Source organism: Lepidochelys kempii, chromosome 11 (genome assembly GCF_965140265.1).
Source record: "Lepidochelys kempii isolate rLepKem1 chromosome 11, rLepKem1.hap2, whole genome shotgun sequence".
Lineage (NCBI taxonomy): Eukaryota > Metazoa > Chordata > Testudines > Cheloniidae > Lepidochelys > Lepidochelys kempii.
In genome coordinates, this window is record NC_133266.1 from 62,447,576 (window position 1) to 62,467,875 (window position 20,300).

Genomic DNA, 20,300 nt, shown 5'->3' on the forward strand with positions numbered 1-20,300 from the left:
GTTCAGGTCAAATCATGACTTTATAAAAAAAAAAAAAAAAAAAAAAAAAAGCTTTAACTCTAATACTAATACCACCATCATTTCATTCAAGGTCTTGGACATCAGAAATAAATGTGAATTTCACTGCTTCAAGCGTATCACTTTTTGGCTGTCCAATGCTAGCACAATGCTTTACCCTTTGAGTTGCAGAAACTGCAGGGGAGCATTCACATCTGGACAAAGAAACTATTTACAATCACACTTACAAAAGCCTCATGAAGATGTCTTTGTGACACGTTTATATGTCATTTTTCTAATAGTCTTAGTCTTGCAAAAACCCATAAACAAAACAACCCTATATTTAGAAACTAAATTATCTGGCACAGTCCCTTAAAAAAACAACAACAAAAAGCCAAGACTAAAATGAGTGCATTTTGTATGTCCCTGTAAGTTTGGACCTGCTCCTGTTCCTGTTGAAGTCATTGGGAATTTTGACCTGTATGGGAAATGGGTTGAGCTCTGTGGGCCAGATCCTCAGACAGTGCAAACCCACCTATGTCAATAGTTATACTGATTTACACTGGATGAGGTTGCAGCCCTTTGTTTCCAGGATCATCGTTCGGAGTCATTCACTGTGATGTGTTGCTTTGTACTGTTTAAATAGAAATGAAAGTAAACACCAAAGCTGATTATATTAAAATTTAAATTACTATTTAATATACAGGGGCAGGACTGTCTTCTGGCTAGAGCACAGGCCTGGGAGTCAGTTCCTCACTTTGCCACTGACTTCCTGTATGATCATGGAAACGTGGGGCTGGAAGGGACCTTGAGAGATCATCAATTCCAGCCCCCTGCACTGAGGCAGGACCAAGTAAACCTAGATCATCCACAACAGAGGTTTGTCCAGCCTGTTATTAAAAATCTCCAGTGATGGGGATTCCACAACCTCCCTTAAAAGCTTATTCCAGTGTTAAAGTACCTTTATAGTTAGAAATATTTTCCTAATATATAAACTAAATCTCCCTTGTTTCTGATTAAACTGATTACTTCTCCATGACTATCTAAAATAGACAATTTATCACAGTCCTCTTTATCACAGCCCTTAACATATCTGAAGATTGATCAGGTCTGCCCTTCTCAAAAAGATACATGCTCAGTTTATTTAACCTTTCCTCCTAGGTCAGGTTTTCTGACCTTTTTATCATTTTTGATATTGGCCAAATTGCTTAATCTCTCTGCATCTGTTTTCCCACGTGCAAAATGGGGTGTTAAGCAGGTGAACTCAATACTGTTGGGAGATACTCCGATGGAAGACATTATAGAAGTGCAAAGTATTATTCTTTCTTTTTGAGTTTGGGATGTTACAGCTTCTGTCTTCCAGTCCTGTTTGAAATAGGTTTTATTGGACGCCTGTGGCAGAAATCAGAGAAGAGCCAGACGTCTGTGTAGGCGAAAGGGTGCAATTAAAATGCTAGGGAGCCAAGTTTCTTGGGGTTTTTTGTTTTGTTTTGTTTTAAATTGCTAAAAATATGATCTGGAATATCAAGGTCATAGTCCGGCGATTTAAAGTTCAGGGGTTTATTCCACTCTGACACACACATTTTTACAATGAGGAATGCTGAGGCTCAGAAAAGTTAAACACTCCAGACTTCTTAGGGCCAGATTTGAACACCCGTGCTCTTCTTGAGTAACATTTTGCTCCATGAGGAGTCCCACTGACTTCAATAGCTCTGCTCATAGAGTGAGGCAACATGCAGAAGGCTATCAGAATCTGGTCCTTATTAAAGAGTTTATTGTACAAAGACAAAAAAACAAAATTAACAGTGGGCTAGGTCCTCAGTTGGTGTAAATCAACTTCGTTCCAGTGACGCCTCTGCAGCTGTAAGGGTGACACTTGCTGGGGGTCTGGCCCAATTTTGTTTTCTTTCCAAAAAGGGGCACTTTTCTCTTGGTTTGCTGAAACAGGAAATTACTTATATCCCAACTTCATCAAAGGTGGATTCTCGTTATAAGGGATCAATCAGATACCTTATAATGGGCAAAAAGGAGGGGTTTTTTACTGCGTCATTAAACTAAAGCCATATATGTTGCTGAATTTTCCTTGGCAACCAGTGAAGTGTTCCAATTCAATTACTTTAAGAAAAGTGCTAGTAAAGCATTTCTTGATTGAAGTGGTGGACTCCAGATTTACACAGGTGTAAATGAGATCTGCATCTGGCCTTGAGTTCTTATCTGTGTCTTGTACATTCTGGAGCATGTTGCCAGCGTTTCACATGAAATTACCACATAGGTGCCAGATGGGGCATACATCTATTCCAGGAATGAAAACAATTTGTTTGGCCGATAGTAATGAAACCAGTTATTAAGAAAAAAAAGTCACAACAAAAGGCATCATGGACCAAACATCTTTGGCTGGCTAGCAGCTGTAGCTTTAATATTCTGACAACATAAATGGTTTCTTTTCTGCCACAAAGGAACAAAGCAGTTGATGCAGCTCATCCTAAAGAGGGTTTATTATAGAGCTATGCACAAAAAGCCCTTGAGCTGCTTGGCTTGTAAATGCCCTAGCTAGACCCCTTAAAATGACTTGTGGTATGAAGCAAGTATATACACTGTATTTCTTTGCAGACTCTTTAGAACCCTTAGCATACATGACTAGGGGTGACCCCCTCACAGATGGGAAGCCCCTCTCTGTGGAACACAGATGGTCTTGTGGCTTAAGGTACTGACTGCAATTCAAGAGAGCAGAGTTCAGTTTTTGGTTCTGCCAGAGACTTCCTGGGCAATGTTAAGCAAGTCATTTAATTTCTCTGCACTTCAGTACCCCTGTCCCTTCACTTCCCTACCTCACAAGGTGTTGCGAGGACAAATGTGTTACAGTTTGGGTAGCATGCAGGTACTATGATATTAGGGACCTATAATTACCTAGATAGCATGCCACTGAATCTGGCCCTGTTTAGCTGACAGGATAGCCTCTACAGGAATTATAACTCTTTCCTTGCCCATTTTGACATTTTAAAGTTTTTCGGCCATTTCTCAAACAATGAAGAAAATGCGACCAGCTCTGCACTCTCTCTCTAAGCACTGAAGCATGTGCATAAGTCTAATCCTATTCAGCAAATCACTTAAACAAGTGTTTATTTTTAAGCTTGTGCTTAAATCCCATTGGCTTCAAGTACTTTACTGAACAGGGATGGATTTATGCACGTTTAACTTTAAGCAGATGCTTAACTCCTTTGCTGAACTGAGACCTAAGGGACAAGCTTTAGAAATTAATGGACTTACATTAGAGTAAAAATGGACTAACACAGGGGTGAATCAGGCCCACAAGTTTCATTCGATAAAATACAAATATGTTGGTCTCTGGTGAGCACTTGATTTTGGGCTAAGACTAAGCATGGAAAGTTTCAGGCCAGAAGTTAGAAGAATGTGAAAAAAAACAGGAAATATTTCATCATTTTAGTTATAGTGATAGTTACCAGAATAATGGCTATACAGTAAAGAAAGGATATTCCTCAGCAGAAAGTAATGTCCAACAGGAAAGATAAGGAAAATATGACATGTGCACTCATCAAAGAGGGATCTGAGAAATTAACCCTGTGCAGATGGAGGAGAGGAAGGGTGACTAAAGCTTCCCCAAAGAACAACAGAAAGCGCTATAACTAGAAATGATTCCTCAGCAGCAAATGCTTGGCAGGTTAAAAAACCTCACACACAGTTTCTCAACTTCCCTCTGTTGAGACAGCTTCTGGACTTAAAATCAGACCATGATTTTCTGGGAAAGAGTCTAAAAAGGAAGGGTAGGAAAAACAATAAAAAGAGCCTAGCAAAATAAAACAAAGGGAAATGGATAGTAAAAGGAGTTTTAGAGGGAGAAAGGTTTAACAGCGTAAGGGATGCTTAGAAATATTACATTCATTTTGTGAGACCAGCTAAACTACTGATGGACAGCAGAGATGACTATAGCAGTCTTGTTTTGGCTGATTTGTGATCAATGAAGTTGCATTAGTGAAGCTCTGATCAAAAGAGACCAGGTTCTGCTCTCAGTTACACCTACAGCTGAGTTCAGCTGTACTGCATGGGTGTAACTGAGAGCAGCCTATGTGTGGCCTACTGGATGCAGTAAGAATGAGTTTATTGGTATTATTTTCCTGAGGACTAGTTCTGGGAGGGAGTTAAGACTCAGCATGCAGATTTGGAGCCCAGTTCCAGATTTTTTTAATTCCATTAATGTTTGCCTGATAAAGGAGAGCAGGAAAAGGCTCTTGAGATATTTTGCTCATTGAACTACATCTTGCACGGCTCTTTGTCTTCAAAGGGACTACTCACTTGAGTAAAGTTATGCACATACATAAGTGTTTACAGGATCAGGTCTTTAATGTGTACATGGATGAAAAAGTATAAAATAAGCAGAAGACTGTTATATATTGACATATGCACTATAAGGTGGGTAGAAAGTTGGCTAGATTGTCAGGCTCAACGGGTAGTGATCAATGGCTCCATGTCTAGTTGGCAGCCGGTGTCAAGTGGAGTGCCCCAGGGGTCGGTCGTGGGGCCAGTTCTGTTCAATATCTTCATAAATGATCTGGAGGATGGTGTGGATTGCACTCTCAGCAAATTTGCGCATGATACTAAACTGGGAGGAGTGCTAGATACGCTGGAGGGCAGGGATAGGATACAGAGGGACCTAGACAAATTGGAGGATTGGGCCAAAAGAAATCTGATGAGGTTCAATAAGGATAAGTGCAGGGTCCTGCACTTAGGACGGAAGAACCCAATGCACAGCTACAGACTAGGGACCGAATGGCTAGGCAGCAGTTCTGCGGAAAAGAACCTAGGGGTGACAGTGGACGAGAAGCTGGATATGAGTCAGCAGTGTGCCCTTGTTGCCAAGAAGGCCAATGGCATTTTGGGATGTATAAGTAGGGGCATAGCGAGCAGATCGAGGGACGTGATCGTCCCCCTCTATTCGACATTGGTGAGGCCTCATCTGGAGTACTGTGTCCAGTTTTGGGCCCCACACTACAAGAAGGATGTGGATAAATTGGAGAGAGTCCAGTGAAGGGCAACAAAAATGATTAGGGGTCTGGAACACATGACTTATGAGGAGAGGCTGAGGGAACTGGGATTGTTTAGTCTGCAGAAGAGAAGAATGAGGGGGGATTTGATAGCTGCTTTCAACTACCTGAGAGGTGGTTCCAGAGAGGATGGTTCTAGACTATTCTCAGTGGTAGAAGAGGACAGGACAAGGAGTAATGGTCTCAAGTTGCAGTGGGGGAGGTTTAGGTTGGATATTAGGAAAAACTTTTTCACTAGGAGGGTGGTGAAACACTGGAATGCGTTACCTAGGGAGGTGGTAGAATCTCCTTCCTTAGAAGTTTTTAAGGTCAGGCTTGACAAAGCCCTGGCTGGGATGATTTAACTGGGGATTGGTCCTGCTTTGAGCAGGGGGTTAGACTAGATGACCTCCTGAGGTCCCTTCCAACGCTGATATTCTATGGTTCTATGATTCTATATTCATGTTATAAAGTATATAAAGAAGAGCTACCCCATTTCATCTAGTGAGAGTGATAACTTCTGCCCTTTCTAGTTTACTCAGCCTGTGGGAATTTTATTTATGTGTGTTATTCTGGTCAATATATGTTTTGAAAAAAAATGTAAGTGAGCCACATTTATGTAATTAAATTCTACATCCCCCTGGGGTGTGGAATCTGTACAAATACCAGTACCACCCAGCTGAGTCATTTTTCAAAAAAATTGTATCATCTGCAAGAAGAACATTATAAACATGAGCAGTACCCTTAACAGCTGGAATAAGAGTAAGTTTGAGCCAACAAGAGAACATTTTTAAAAAATCCCGAGATGACCCTTTATGTTTATTTTGAATGCCCTTACCTGCATCACAAATAATACCTTAGATTAAACTAAAATAATTTTTAAAAAGTGAAAAGTAAAATTTTACCATCTATTGCTGGTAACATTCTGCATTTCAACTGCCAAACAGTTCACTTTCTGGTTCTCAAGTTACCAGCACAAAGGAGCAATATTTGAGTTGCAAATGCCCCACAGAAATGTTTGAATCCAAACAACTTCTTTAAAATTGAAGCTAAAAATAATACTGAAAGAGCATTTTAATATGAGGTTTTGTAAAGCCTCTTAAAACTCCCAAATCTTAATTTGGAAACTAAATTACCTGACAATGTCTATTCTATGTTTAGATCTTCAGAGATGCTGCCTAACAGGAGAAAAGACATTTATCAAATATCTATGTATTTCTAGTGTGAACAAAAACACATCAAATAAAAGACCCCTCTAGCAAAAGGGCCTATCTTTGTGATGTGCAGTATTGTAAAGGTGGTTTGAGGAATTATAATTCCGATGTTATGCTTTGCCCAAGTACTTGATCTCTAACTCCTTTCCTTACCCCACTCTTCCAGAGGCAAAAGGTTTTTACAAGCCTGGGGTCCCTACCCAGCAAACACACGTGAGCTGTCTCACAAAAGGCATGTGCATTAAGAGTTTGCAGAGTTAGAGCCTTGTTGTTGTTTTATAAGGAGGAGAGTTGTGAGAAAATATACATAATGTTCATCTGCTAATAGACAAACAAGGGTAGAAGAAAAAAAGCAGGATTGTGGGTTGCCATTGCTGCATGTGGACAGTCCTTGATTGGACCATCAAGAGTTGATGTAAACAGCTGCACAGAGGAAGCCATTTACAATGTGTGACAAGACTACTGGTCATACAAAACCTAGGACCATCTACTGGCACCTTAACTATTTACATATACAGATCTAGAGTGCTCCTCTAACATGTGTCCTGTCTCCCTGTGGGGGCCCCCAAACAGAGCCAAGGGAAGCATCAAGAGCTAGACAGAGGCCGTGAAAATGGATAGGTCTATGAGAGAACTTATTTACAAACAGAGGTTCAATAAATATTGCAGGTCGCTGGACAGCAATTGCTGTTAGGGCTTCCTAGTCTGTGAATGGTCTGTTGCCAGAGTGGGGTGAGGGTGGGATTTGAACACATTCAAATATGCAGGCTCACTCCCTGCTGGGTTTTGGGTTGCACAGAGCAGCAGGAGAGAGGAAAATATTTCTCAATAAACTGGAAAATGTGGTAGAAGATTGGCTGATAGTACTCAGGGACGGGTAAAAGTTACAAAATTGCTTTTAATGCATTAAAACTGACCATGTTTTAAAGATGATTTTGTCTGTCAAGAGGTTTTTCAAACAGTAAACAATTCCTTTCTGCAAAGGGTAGGCAGAACACTTGCTCCCTTTGTTGTCCATTCATACTTTCTGAGGTCACAAGCCCCTCCACAAACTGAGTCCTTTTAATTTGGTTGCCCAACTAACTTTAGATATAGGTGCCTAACTTTAAGCAATCAACAAACATATGAAGAGAAAGTCCCTGTCCTGAAAAGCTACAACCTGATTAATCAAGACCGACAAGGGAAGCATAACCCAGGGTTGTGAGTTCAATCCTTGAGGGGGCCATTTAGGGATCTGGAGCAAAAATTGGGGATTGGTCCTGCTTCAAGCAGGGGGTTGGACTAGATGACCTCCTGAGGTCCCTTCCAACCCTAACCTTCTATGAATCTATGAATCTAAGTGTGAAAATGTTTAGCCTGTGTGTCTAAGTTTCCCTGTCTGTAAAAAAGAAAATAATAATTAAGCTACCTCAGAGGAGCATTGTGAGCTTGGATTCATTAATGCTTGTGCCTTGAGATCCTTGGATGGAAAGAGCTAAAGAAATGCGAAGTATTAATAAATGTTTCTAGTACCCAAGAGATTTTACCATGTGCCATAGGCAGCGCTTTTTCTACACCTCTCCTCAGCTGATTCCAAGGCCAGATTCTCAACTGTTGTGTAAATCAGCAATGGCATAGCTCCAGTGACTCAGTGTCTGGAGTTACATTGCTCTGTTACTTGTATAGTGTTACCCCCACTGAGCTTCAATTATGTAGATAACCCATTTTTTACATTTATTCATAGATTCCAAGGACAAAGGACCTTTGTGATCATCTAATCGGACCTCTTGTGTAGCACAGGCCACAGAGCTTCCCCAAAACCTTAAAGTGTATCTTTTAGAAAAACATCCAATCTTGATTTAAAAATTGTCAGTGATGGAGAATGCGCCATGACCATTGGTAAATTGCTCCAATGGTTAATTACTCTCACCATTCAAAATTTCCAGTCTGAATTTGTCTAGCTTGAACTTCCAGCCATTGGATTGTGTTGTACAGAAGATCTCATTATTAAAAATTTGTTTGCCATGTAGGCACTTATAGACTGTACTCAAGTCACCCCTTAACTTTCTCTTTGTTAAACTAAACAGACTATAAGGCAGGTTTTCTCACCCCTTAATCATTCTTGTGGCTCTTCTCTGAACCCTCTCCAATTTATCCACATCCATCTTGAACTGTTGATATCAGAACTGGACACAGTATTCCAGCAGTGGTCATACCAGTGCCAAATACAGAGGTAAAATAACCTCTCTACTCCAATTCAAAAGTCCTCTGTTTATCCATCCCAGGATCACATTAGCCCTTTTGGCCACAGCATCACACTGAGAGATGATTACACTGAGACACTGAGTGTTCAGCTGATTATCCACCAGGTCATCTTTTGTTTTTATTTAAAAGTTTTCCTCTGTAACATGAAAGATGGGTTTTGTAGTTATAAAATGGGACTTGGAATTTGGCCCTGTGGGTTCTATTCCTGGTTATGCCACACATTTCCTGTTGGATCTGGGGGAGTCGTTTGACCTCTCTGTGTCTCAGTGTTGAAATTAGACTAAGGTTTTCAGTCTAAAATAGCAGATGACAAACAGACAGTTACAATTTCAGTTCATTTTGTACTGTGTGAAGTCTTCTTAAAGGATCAAAGTTCTCCTAAGACCAACAACGTTTGGGCCCTAGTGAATTATCTAGGTAGCTTATTCTAGGAATTTGGGATGCAACCATTTCCCAGATTCGGCTCTCATCACTTAAAATCAATAGACGGGGTCAAGTGAAGGCTTGTTTGCAGTCTGTGTTTGTTAAAAATAAACATGAATATATGGGTGGCAAGTCCATTTATTCAGTTTTGTAAACCAAGGTCACTGCATTTGCTTGGGGAAGATTTGGCCAGTAAAGTTGATTGTAGAGGTCACAATGTTAGTCCTGTCACAAGAAAGTTGAAACTAGCAGAGCTGGCTGTCCCTCTGCTGTTAATTTTGTAACAAGAATTGTATTACAGAGACCCTCTTCTAAATACTCATGAAAGGTCCTGGACAGGGCTTAAATTCTCACGGAGTATTTCCCGGAGCCCTGGGCCTCGGGGCTTCAGCCCCACGGGAGGCACGCCAGGGCTCGGGGCTTCAGCCCTGAGGGTTTGAAAATATTTACCAGAGCTCCACTCCAGAAAGCTCCACCTGAATTTAAGCGCTGGTCCTAGACGTTTCAAATTCCACATATGTGATCTGTGGTTAGAGAAGAATTTGCAGAAGTTCTTGGACTTAGGAGGCCTTGGCTACAGAGGTGAATCAGATTTTCAAAGCAACTAAAATTTTCAAAAGGTTGTCTGATGCTTGTTGGTCATGCCAGGTTTAAGACAGATTTTGGTCTAGAAATCTGTTTCACTCAAGAGATGTCAATGCAAACTATTTCAGACTCTCTGAGAATTTGAAGTGCTTATTTAGGGAGTTATTCTCCTCCCCAAAAAAGGGAATATATCAAGTTCCCCACAAAGTTCACCCACAAAGTTCTCCAAAGAGCAGATGGGCTGTGTACAGTTCGTCAGAGATATTTAGCTCCAACAAACTACTTAAAGGTAGGGGATCTTTGACAAAGGTCCACAAAGGCACCTTTGGAGATTGTAAACCCCACCAGGACTACTGCTGAGATTACAAACCCCCATGCATGAATAGCTGTGCATGTTATTCAGAAACAAGAGCAAAACAAAGAGGAATGAATCTCATTTTGCATTTGGTTTCAGGTACTTAACTAAGATAAAAATATTTCTTAGAAGAGGCATCCCTGGGTTTTAAATAGCTGAGTTGGGACAGTGATTCGGCTTCCTTGGTTTCTGCATCATGAGCCAGGTAGTCACTGCAGACACTATAAATAACTAGGTTTCAGAGTAACAGCCGTGTTAGTCTGTATTCGCAAAAAGAAAAGGAGTACTTGTGGCACCTTAGAGACTAACCAATTTATTTGAGCATGAGCTTTCGTGAGCTACAGCTCACTTCATCAGATGCATACCGTGGAAACTGCAGCAGACTTTATATATACACAGAGAATATGAAACAGTACCTCCTCCCACCCCACTGTCCTGCTGGTAATAGCTTATCTAAAGTGATCATCAGGTTGGGCCATTTCCAGCACAAATCCAGGTTTTCTCACCCTCCACCCCCCCACACAAATTCACTCTCCTGCTGGTGATAGCCCATCCAAAGTGACAACTCTTTACACAATGTGCATGATAATCAAGTTGGGCCATTTCCTGCACAAATCCAGGTTCTCTCCCCCCTCCCAAAAACCACACACACAAACTCACTATCCTGCTGGTAATAGCTCATCCAAAGTGACCATTCTGCCTACAATGTGCATGATAATCAAGGTGGGCCATTTCCAGCACAAATCCAGGTTTTCTCACATCCCCCCCACCCCCATACACACACAAACTCACTTGTGTGTGTATGGGGGTGGGGGGGATGTGAGAAAACCTGGATTTGTGCTGGAAATGGCCCACCTTGATTATCATGCACATTGTAGGCAGAATGGTCACTTTGGATGAGCTATTACCAGCAGGATAGTGAGTTTGTGTGTGTGGTTTTTGGGAGGGGGGTGAGAGAACCTGGATTTGTGCAGGAAATGGCCCACCTTGATTATCATGCACATTGTAGGCAGAATGGTCACTTTGGATGAGCTATTACCAGCAGGATAGTGAGTTTGTGCGTGTGGTTTTTGGGAGGGGGGTGAGAGAACCTGGATTTGTGCAGGAAATGGCCCAACTTGATTATCATGCACATTGTGTAAAGAGTTGTCACTTTGGATGGGCTATCACCAGCAGGAGAGTGAATTTGTGTGGGGGGGTGGAGGGTGAGAAAACCTGGATTTGTGCTGGAAATGGCCCAACCTGATGATCACTTTAGATAAGCTATTACCAGCAGGACAGTGGGGTGGGAGGAGGTACTGTTTCATATTCTCTGTGTATATATAAAGTCTGCTGCAGTTTCCACGGTATGCATCTGATGAAGTGAGCTGTAGCTCACGAAAGCTCATGCTCAAATAAATTGGTTAGTCTCTAAGGTGCCACAAGTACTCCTTTTCTTTTTATAAATAACTAGCAATCTCAGTTTGGCAAAAATGTTGCCATACATACAGAGAGGTACATATAGCATCTCAGAGTCAAAAGAAGATATGAGAGATGGAGCAGAATCAGACTTATCATGATAATGCTATTTGGAATTTGCATTTTCATCTAGTGATGTGGGACCTCGTTCTGATTTCATTTGCTCCAGTGTAAATCAAGAATAACTCTACAGAAGGCATGGAGTGACAGGTGTAACACAGGTATGTGCAGAACAGAATCAGGCCCACTACATTTGTCATGTAAATAGTAATCAAGATTACTGTTCTAGCCTATGCTAGATGACTGATAATGATGTGATTCCATAGCCTGTAGCTGGTCAACAAGAATGGGCTATGCAATGGACAAAATGGCTAAACAGAGTCCCTAACAGACATGGGTAAGTTGCAGACAATCATTCGAGCAAGCACAGGTCTGAATGTCTGTAGCAGTCTCTTCATTACATCTCTCTGAGTGAAGGAGCATTCAATGTTCATGTACAGCATGTTATTTCCTCATCTCCCAAATGCTGTTATGTCAAAAGCAGCTTTCTTTGAACAAGGCCAGGCATGCACTGTTACCTACATATCTGCCATATTCAAAACACAAACCTGTTTTGCCAGGCATCAGAATTCAGGTCTAAACTTTAAGAAGTTTGCCAGTATAGCTACACCACTGTAGTTAAACTGACAATCCTCCCAGAGTAGACAAAACTTACTGGCAAAGTTTTACTGGTTTAGCTCATACAGTTCACCAAGCAAAATAAGCTATACTGGCAAAACCATTTTTTCCCTGGTATAACTGTGTCTACACTAGGGCTTTTGAGCAACACAGACCAGTGGTTCTCTACCAGTGAGACGGGGGTACACAGAGGTCTTCCAGGGGGTACATCAACCTATCTAGATATTTGCCTAGTTTTACAACAGGCTACATAAAACTAGCAAAGTCAGTACAAATTAAAATTTCATATAGACAATGACTTGTTGAGTATATACTGCGCTATATACTACATCAGCAGTCCTCAAACTGTGGGTTGTGACCCCAAAGTGAGTCATGAGTTTGTTTTTATGGGATCGTTAGACTCGGAGCTGAAGCCCAAACAACTTAGCTTTGTGGGGCCCCGGGCAATTGCTCTGCTTGCCAGTCCTTAACGCCGGCCCCGAGAGTAGGAATACACTCAATGGGGAGAAAAACGTAATTGTTGCAGTTGTTTCACTGCCTCCCAGAATGATAAGGCTCACAGTGAAAAACAGGCTCAAGTATCACACTGAAATGTAAGTACTGTACAATATTTATATTCCAATAGATTTATTTGATAATTATATGGTAAAAAAGGAAAGTCAGCAATTTTTCAGTCATAGTGGGCTGTGACACTTTTCTATTTTTATGTCTGATTTTGTAAGCAAGTAGTTTTTAAGTGAGGTGAAACTTGGAGTACACAAGACAAATCAGACCCTCAAAGGGGTATAGTAGTCTGGAAAGGTTGAGAACCACTGTCACAAACATACCACAAATATTCCCCCTCTCCCCACCAAAAAAATTGGCATTGCTATACCAGCAAAAGCTTCTAGTGTAGACCTAACCTGACTGAAAGAAGTCATCAGACAACTTGTCACAAGGGAACAATGTATCTTTCCCATGCTCAGGGAACTCAGAAATAACCACAGCCATAATTCTGACACTACCAGAAGTGATTTATCTTCACACAGGCCCCAAGCACTGAGATTCCCAGAAAATATAATAAAGCAGGAATTCTCCACCTCCATGGAATGATTGATGGCGGTTTGTGGAAGCTGGTGGAGTCTATGGTGTTGGCTCCTCCTTGCTTCCACATGTTAAAAAATATGCAAACACCTTCTTAACATTACTTTTCTACGTATGGAATTGCTGTAGTTGCTACAGGTATGTTACGGGATCAAGAATAATAGAAGTGGTCGGCATGCTTATGAACAGGAAGGGAGATGGCCATGAGACAATCTCTGTTAAAGTGTGGCCTAGTGGTGAATAAAGCATGAGAACCTTTACAACAGTATCTAAAAATAAGAGTTTAGGGGGAAAGGGCCATTGCAATTTGAAATATAGCACTGTGCCTACAATACATGCTACGTGCCAGAACTAAGTACCTATATGCCCTATCTATAGGAGCTGAGCACCTCACAAGCACTAGTGAATTTGACCTCACAAGGGAAGTAACATTATCCCCAAAGGAACTGAGGCACAGGGAGATTTCAGGTTTCACAGTAGCAACCGTGTTAGTCTGTATCCGCAAAAAGAAAAGGAGGACTTGTGGCACCTTAGAGACTAACAAATTTATTTGAGCATAAGCTTTCGTGAGCTACAGCTCACTTGAAGTGAGCTGTAGCTCACGAAAGCTTATGCTCAAATAAATTTGTTAGTCTCTAAGGTGCCACAAGTCCTTCTTTTTTTAGAGAGATTTCAGTGACTAGGTCACACAAGAAGCCCTATGATAAGAACCAGGAATTAAACCCAGAGTGCCAGTCCAGTATCCAAACTACAAGACCCTTCTCTCTTTTTTAAACATAACCACTAACCACTCATTTGCAGTGGAAGGAGGGAGCCACAACATCCCTCTTCTGAGAATATATCCCTACCCTGAGAAGAGGTTATGCTATGTTACAGCAAGTCCTGCCCACCCCACTCTTACTGTCCTTTATGGGGAAACTGGACCCACCTGGAAAGCAGCTGCAGTTTCTAGATGGTTTGCCAGATCAGAGCCAGTAAGCATACGTTAGAAAGACACACAGCATGTGAATTCACATCCATACCATCTCAACAGGAAATCCCACACTCCAGGTGCAGGGTGTGCCAGAGATCCAACTAATCCACTCACCAGCTGACAAAGCCCAGCAGTGGAGTGCTAAATGAACCTACTTAGATTACTGCACAGTGGCATGCACAAGAATGATTATTTCAAACAGGTTGGGAGTGCCTTCCATTCATCCTAGAGCCCCAGCAATTCCTTCTTTGGATCACAGCCACATTACCTACACTCCCTCCTGATGGAGCTACCCGCTGTTTAATTTTTCAGCACCTGAGGTACAAAATCAGCTAACTGCTGTGATGTCAATATTCTGATCAAGCATGATAGACAGTGCAGGAAATGTTTTCCCATGACTCTCTAGGTGATGGGTGGGAGGCATATAGTCCTCTTGCTTTACAATTGGTTGGTGTCCAGCAATGGAATAGGATTTTGTTTATCACTTATATAAGCATTACATTGCTTTGAGCACAGTCTCTTTTCTCATGATTACACCTGTTCAATGAACAGGTGCTTTCACATTATAGAGATCCTCTTGCTATGGTGGGGAGCAGAAGGGGCTTATTTCTAGGGTCCATGTATTGTACAAGGCCCCAGGACATCCATCAAGAACAGAGGTTTCTTTCATACTTTCTTTATCAATAATCATCTTCCAGGAGGGCTAGACATTTACTCAGCCCCCAAGCCTAGCATGGCATTGGGAGCTTTCCCGGCCACTGAAGAGCAGGGCCAGTGCAAGGATATTTTGCGCCCTAGGCAAAACTTCCACCTTGGGCCCCCTCCTTCCCCCCCCCCCCGACAACCTACGAAAACTAGTAAACTTAGCATTATAAACAGCCTGTCAGAACAGGTAACAGCTGTTGTCAGGGGCTGCGAGTTATATACACTCATGGTGCCCGCGCTCCAGCAATATTCAGGGCCCGGGAACCCGGCTCTACCAATGTTTGGGGCTGAGTCTCTCCCCTGGCCCCGTCTGCCACCTCCCCGCACCTCCCCCAAACGTCCCCCGGCCCCCACTTGCTGCCCCCACTCACCTCCCCTGGCCCCAGAGCCAGCAGCTCACGCTGACTCTGCTCTGCCAGCTCCCCGCATCAACTGCTACCGCAGGGTCCTAGTGCCCCCCATTCCCTAATGGCAGGACAGGCGCCCTTACCCTGCCCTTCCGCCCTAGCCCTGAGCCTCTCCAACGCCCCAAACCCCTCAACCCCAGTCCCAGACAGAGCCCTGATCCCCCCACACCCTAACCCTCTGTCCCAGCCCTGAGCCCCTCCCACACCCCAAACCCCTCATCCCCAGCCAGAGCCCTTATCCCGCCACACCCTAACCCTCTTCCCCAGCCCCGATCCCCCTCCCACACCACAAACCTCTCATCCTCAGCCCTCACCCCCTCCTATCCCCAAACTCCCTCCCAGAGCCTGCACCCCTTCCTCCTTCCCACACACCCCCTCCTGTCCCCAAACTCCCTCCCAGAGCCTGCACCCCTTCCTCCTTCCCACACACCCCCTCCTGTCCCCAAACTTCCTCCCAGAGCCTGCACCCCTCATCCCCTCCTGCACCCCCACCCCTTGCCCCAGCCCAGAGCCTGCACCCAAACTCTCTCCCAGAGCCTGCACCCCTCACCCCCTCCTGCACCCCTGCTCCAGCCTGGAGCCTACACCCAGCACCCAAACTCCATCCCAGAGCCTGCACCCCTCACCCCCTCCTGCACCCCCACCCCTTGCCCCAGCCCAGAGCCTACACCCAAACTCTATCCCAGAGCCTGCACCCCTCACCCCCTCCTGCACCCCTGCCCCAGCCTGGAGCCTACACCCAGCACCCAAACTCCAACCCAGAGCCTGCACCCTACACCCCTCCTGCAACTTAATCCCCAGCACTGGGTCTGCACCCCAGACCTCCTCCCTCCACCCAAACTCCCTCCCAGAGCCGTAGGCAGGTGGGGGGCGGAGTTTTGGGGGGGCAGGTTCTGGGCACCACCAAAATTTCTACAAACCTGCCTCCCCGGCTGTTGTAATGTTTCTTTTTTACCTTTAAGGCGTTTCAATTGTTTGCCATTGCCTCTGATGGTATCCCATTCAAAGTCTTACTAACGTGCAAAGCTAAACAATTGAGCCTTGCATTTATCACCAGCCAGGTTAGGCAGGGTGACAAATCCCCCTTACCCCAAAGGGCCATTATCCCCGGGTGACTAATTTCTACTCCAAGTCTGTAAAGCAGACTTTTAAGGTAAATACATTATTCCTTCAATATTACCCATGCACACACCTCACAAAGATTCTCACTCTTGACAAGTTACCAGCCTTATGTAGATCCCTTCCACGTTCCTCTTTGTGGGTAAGTGCCCTGTAAGACACGTGTAGGGTGCAGTGAGTTTGTCAGGCCTGCGGTGACAGCTGTTTGTGAAGATCGGGGGGCCTCTGTCAACGGGTACTGGTGTCACAGTGAGCTTGGGGTGGCTGACAATATGGGGCAGGGCACTGAGGCTGGTGGGGCACGTAACACTCACTGGGCTGGGGGGGCAAGCAGTGCCGGGACAGGTACCTGTCAGTCTCCAGTGCATGGGCAGCTTCAGGGCCAGCAGCCTCTTCACCTCGGAGTCTCCCCTGCTTGCCCGGGGAGCACCCCTCCTCTCAGGCTTCCCGGCCGCTGTCGCCGTGGCCGCCCAGGAGGAGGCGGGCCAGGGGTGCCGCTGCGGAGGAGACGCAAAGGGCCGGGCTCGGCTGGGGCTCTGCACCTGCTGGCCAAGAGCAGCAGGAACCAGGCGCCGCTCGCGGGGGGGATCCGGGCGGTCAGAGCCCAGGGAGACTACGCTCCCTGCCTGCCCCTTGTGTCTCCTCCGTGGCAGTGCCCACCACCCCCGGTGGCAGCGGCCGGGGAGCCTTAAAGGAGGAGCGGCTCCCGGGCAAGCGGGGGAGACTCCAAGGTATAGAGGCTGCTGGCCCTGGCGCGGCCCAAGCACTGGAGACTGACAGGTATCTGCCCCTAAGCAATAGTGTAAAAAAAATGTTGGGGCACCGCTTTTTGGCACCCCCAAATTTGTTCCTGGTTCTGCCACAGACTTCCTTGGGTATTTCACTTTCCTTCTCACTTAGGGCTCAGCTCTGCAGGGTACTGAGCAATTCTAAAGATGGGAGTTCAGGGAGCTGGGCATCCTGCAGGCTAATAATACTTCACCATCTCCAAGAGATTGTAGGAGGCTGAGTTCATTCACCTGGGATCCTTTGAAGGAAGGAGAGACAGGTGGATAAAGTATTTCATTGCAAACAGCTGCATTTGCTTGCTGTTCACTAATCACCACTGCTCCCCCTGCTTTTTCATTTGGTAGACTTCAGATGGCGTACAGAGCTTGCAGTGCCATGATCACAACTGTTTGAGGAGATTAATGTTTATAGAAGAATACATAGAGGTACCAGCTGAGATCAGAGCTTCATTGTGCTAGGTTCTGTACATACACATAGTGAGAAACAGTTCCTGCCCTGCTTATAGTCTAAACAGACCAGACTGATGAAGGATGGCAGTGGAGACAGAAGTGATGCCCAAGGTCATACAGCAGGTCAGTGGCAGAGATGCAGATAGAATCTGTGCCCCCTAAATGTCAATCTAGCTCCTACTAGACCACACGGGTTGAACTCAGGGTGAAATGTTTTAAGTATATTCAAGAAGCAGAGGCAACATTTCTGAAAAATTCTGGGGGAGGCAAAGCTGTGTCAGCATATAAAATATTACGATATTATATTGTATCTTGCAAAAGTTAGGAGAGGAAGGTGGAGCACAGAGACCTATGAAAAGTCGGGGGGGGCAACTGTCCCCCTTCTCCCATAGCAAATAACACCCCTGTTAAGGAGGCTGGTGGCCCTCCGTACTGGTGACTATTTAATGTCTATTTACTGGGAAGTACAGGGCAGAGGAACAGGAGTGGGGCTTGGGAGGACAGTGAGGAAAGAACATTTTGAAGGAAGGGGAAGAAAAGATGAGAGAAGCGAGGAGATAGTGAAGAGGGACAGGACAAAATGTCAACGGAAGTCTCCAAATATCTACTTCCTCTCTGTCTCCCTTAATCTTCCTGTGGTCCTAGTAGCAGGCCACAGATCCTGTAAATTAAACAGTGAAAGCTCTTTTCCTCTCACCAGAAAGTATATACGCATGGAACAGAGAAGTAATTGAGAAGTGGGCAATAACCCAGTGCTCCAACTCACACACCACTACTCCCCCCTCTCTCTGCGTGTGCTGTCCAGATGTTTTTCAGATGCCTTGAACTTCACTTGCCAGAGTTAACCTGCCCAAGGGAACAGAGTCAGAGTCCAAGCAAAAAATAAATAAATAAGAGGAACAACTACTATAGTCTCTGGTACACCCCCCGTCCCAGTTCCTTCCAACATTTGGACTCCATTCTTATGCAGGCAAAACTTCACTACTGTCAGGGGGCGTTTATACGTAAAACCTGAGCAAGGACCTCAGCATTAAAGGGCCTGCAATAATGAATCCATGAACATTCTGCCTGCTACTACAGCAGCACTCAATGGCTTCAGTCAGGCAAAAATATAAGAATGAATGATGTTATCCCTCTGTTCTATTGAAAGGCAAAATGCTCCTCTGGCCAAGGAACCACGAGCAGATGAGTAGGATCCAAGGTAGAAAAAGAGATGAGGAACATTTTCTGTGTGCTTCTCTTCTACCTTTGCAGAAGCCTGGGGGTGAAGCCTGAGAGTCTTGCACCAGAAGGGCAAGGATCTAGCCACATCTACCAGTGCAGGAGGAACAGTCAAAGAGACTAAAAACTGAGGGGAGGTGGTAGTTGGGAATAACTTGTTTGACCAGGAGCTGACTGGTGTGGCAGATGAGTCCTGCAGAAGAGAGGGAGGGGGAAGCAGGTTCAGCGAGAAGTCAAAGGCAGACAAAGAAGGAAAGATGGTGACTCTGGGGGGAATGAGCTACGAGGGCATTGCAACCTTTTTGGACCCATTGCTGCTGATGGGGATGGCAGAGAGCTGCAGTGCCTGAGACTGGATTTACCTGCAACTGAGTCAACTTTGCTAGCCTGAGCTGCAAGAACTGGTGTCGTAGGCATCCCTGTGAGCCCCATCGCTGGAGAAAAGTTACATCTGAGTTAGAACTGGTCATTTTGTTTGAGGGATCTTAGTGCAGTAAAGTAAAGCCTCCATATGCCAGTCTGGTGGTGTTAAGGGGCTGTATTGGAGCTGTAACTAGACAGGGGAGAATTCTCCCAGTACAGGAGCATCCTAGGGCTGATGTGGGATCTTATGCTTCCTGCCACCCTGCACGTGCCCCAGCAAAGGGGGCATGCTGTGGACAGTGCTGAGGGTATATAATTATAGGAATGGAATAATAGCTCTTTAAAGTAGTTTGAGCCCCCTAGTGACCCTCACTGTCTTCTGTTGCAGAAGCCACCAGAGCTGTGTCAGAGCATAGGGTTGTCAGCTGTCCAGATTTTCCAACGACTGTCCCTTTTTTGAGGTAGCTGTCCTGGAATATCTGCAAGGATGTTCAATATGCACTGCCAGCTGTCCAGTTTTATGGACTCAGAATCATCCCGCAAGTCCTGATTTTTGTACCTCAGAGGTGGCAACCGTAGCAGTAGTGTAGATATGGAGTTAGGCCTGTGATGTAGTCAGTAAACACTGTGCCAGCTGTGGTTCTTTCATATTGCTGTGTTGCAGGATGCCAAAGGAGAAGGCCTTGCCTTCCACCCTCTTCTCCCTTTAGTACAGTGCACGGGGCAGCCATAATGTAGCCCTGCACTGTTGTGAATTTGTTAGCTTCTGAGTGACTGGATTTAAAACAACATGCTCTTGGAGCCAGTGAGTGAAAATCAGCCAGGTATCTGTTCATTAGAACGAGAAACACATGGCTAAGCTGTTGGCACAGATTCCGTATTGTGTAATGAATAAACAGGCTTCTACCAAGAGCAGTACACAGAATACCACTCTGTAAACAGAAAAGGAGGACTTGTGGCACCTTAGAGACTAACCAATTTATTTGAGCATAAGTTTTCGTGAGCTACTTAGTTAGTCTCTAAGGTGCCACAAGTACTCCTTTTCTTTTTGTGAATACAGACTAACATGGCTGCTACTCTGAAACCTGCACTCTGTAAACAGTAGGTCAGATATATAAAGAACATCCCCATTCTTTAGGTGAAAACAAGAGTAATAACAGATCTAGAAATCCAGGTGGAAAATCTGTTGGCATAGGCA

At 44.5% G+C, this 20,300-nt stretch overlaps 1 protein-coding gene across 18 annotated transcripts in view; it reads right to left on the reverse strand.

The window, feature by feature from the left end:
* Positions 1–20,300, reverse strand: part of CMKLR2 (chemerin chemokine-like receptor 2) — a 48,632-nt gene that overhangs the window by 6,137 nt on the left and 22,195 nt on the right. For 11 of the 18 annotated variants that reach the window (XM_073306606.1, XM_073306604.1, XM_073306602.1 and 8 more), the window contains one exon: positions 533–631. The exons of 1 other annotated variant lie outside the window; for it this stretch is intronic. The gene's annotated coding sequence lies outside the window, so the exon portion shown is untranslated. 6 more of the 18 variants (XM_073306610.1, XM_073306607.1, XM_073306609.1 and 3 more) reach the window with 6 other exon arrangements.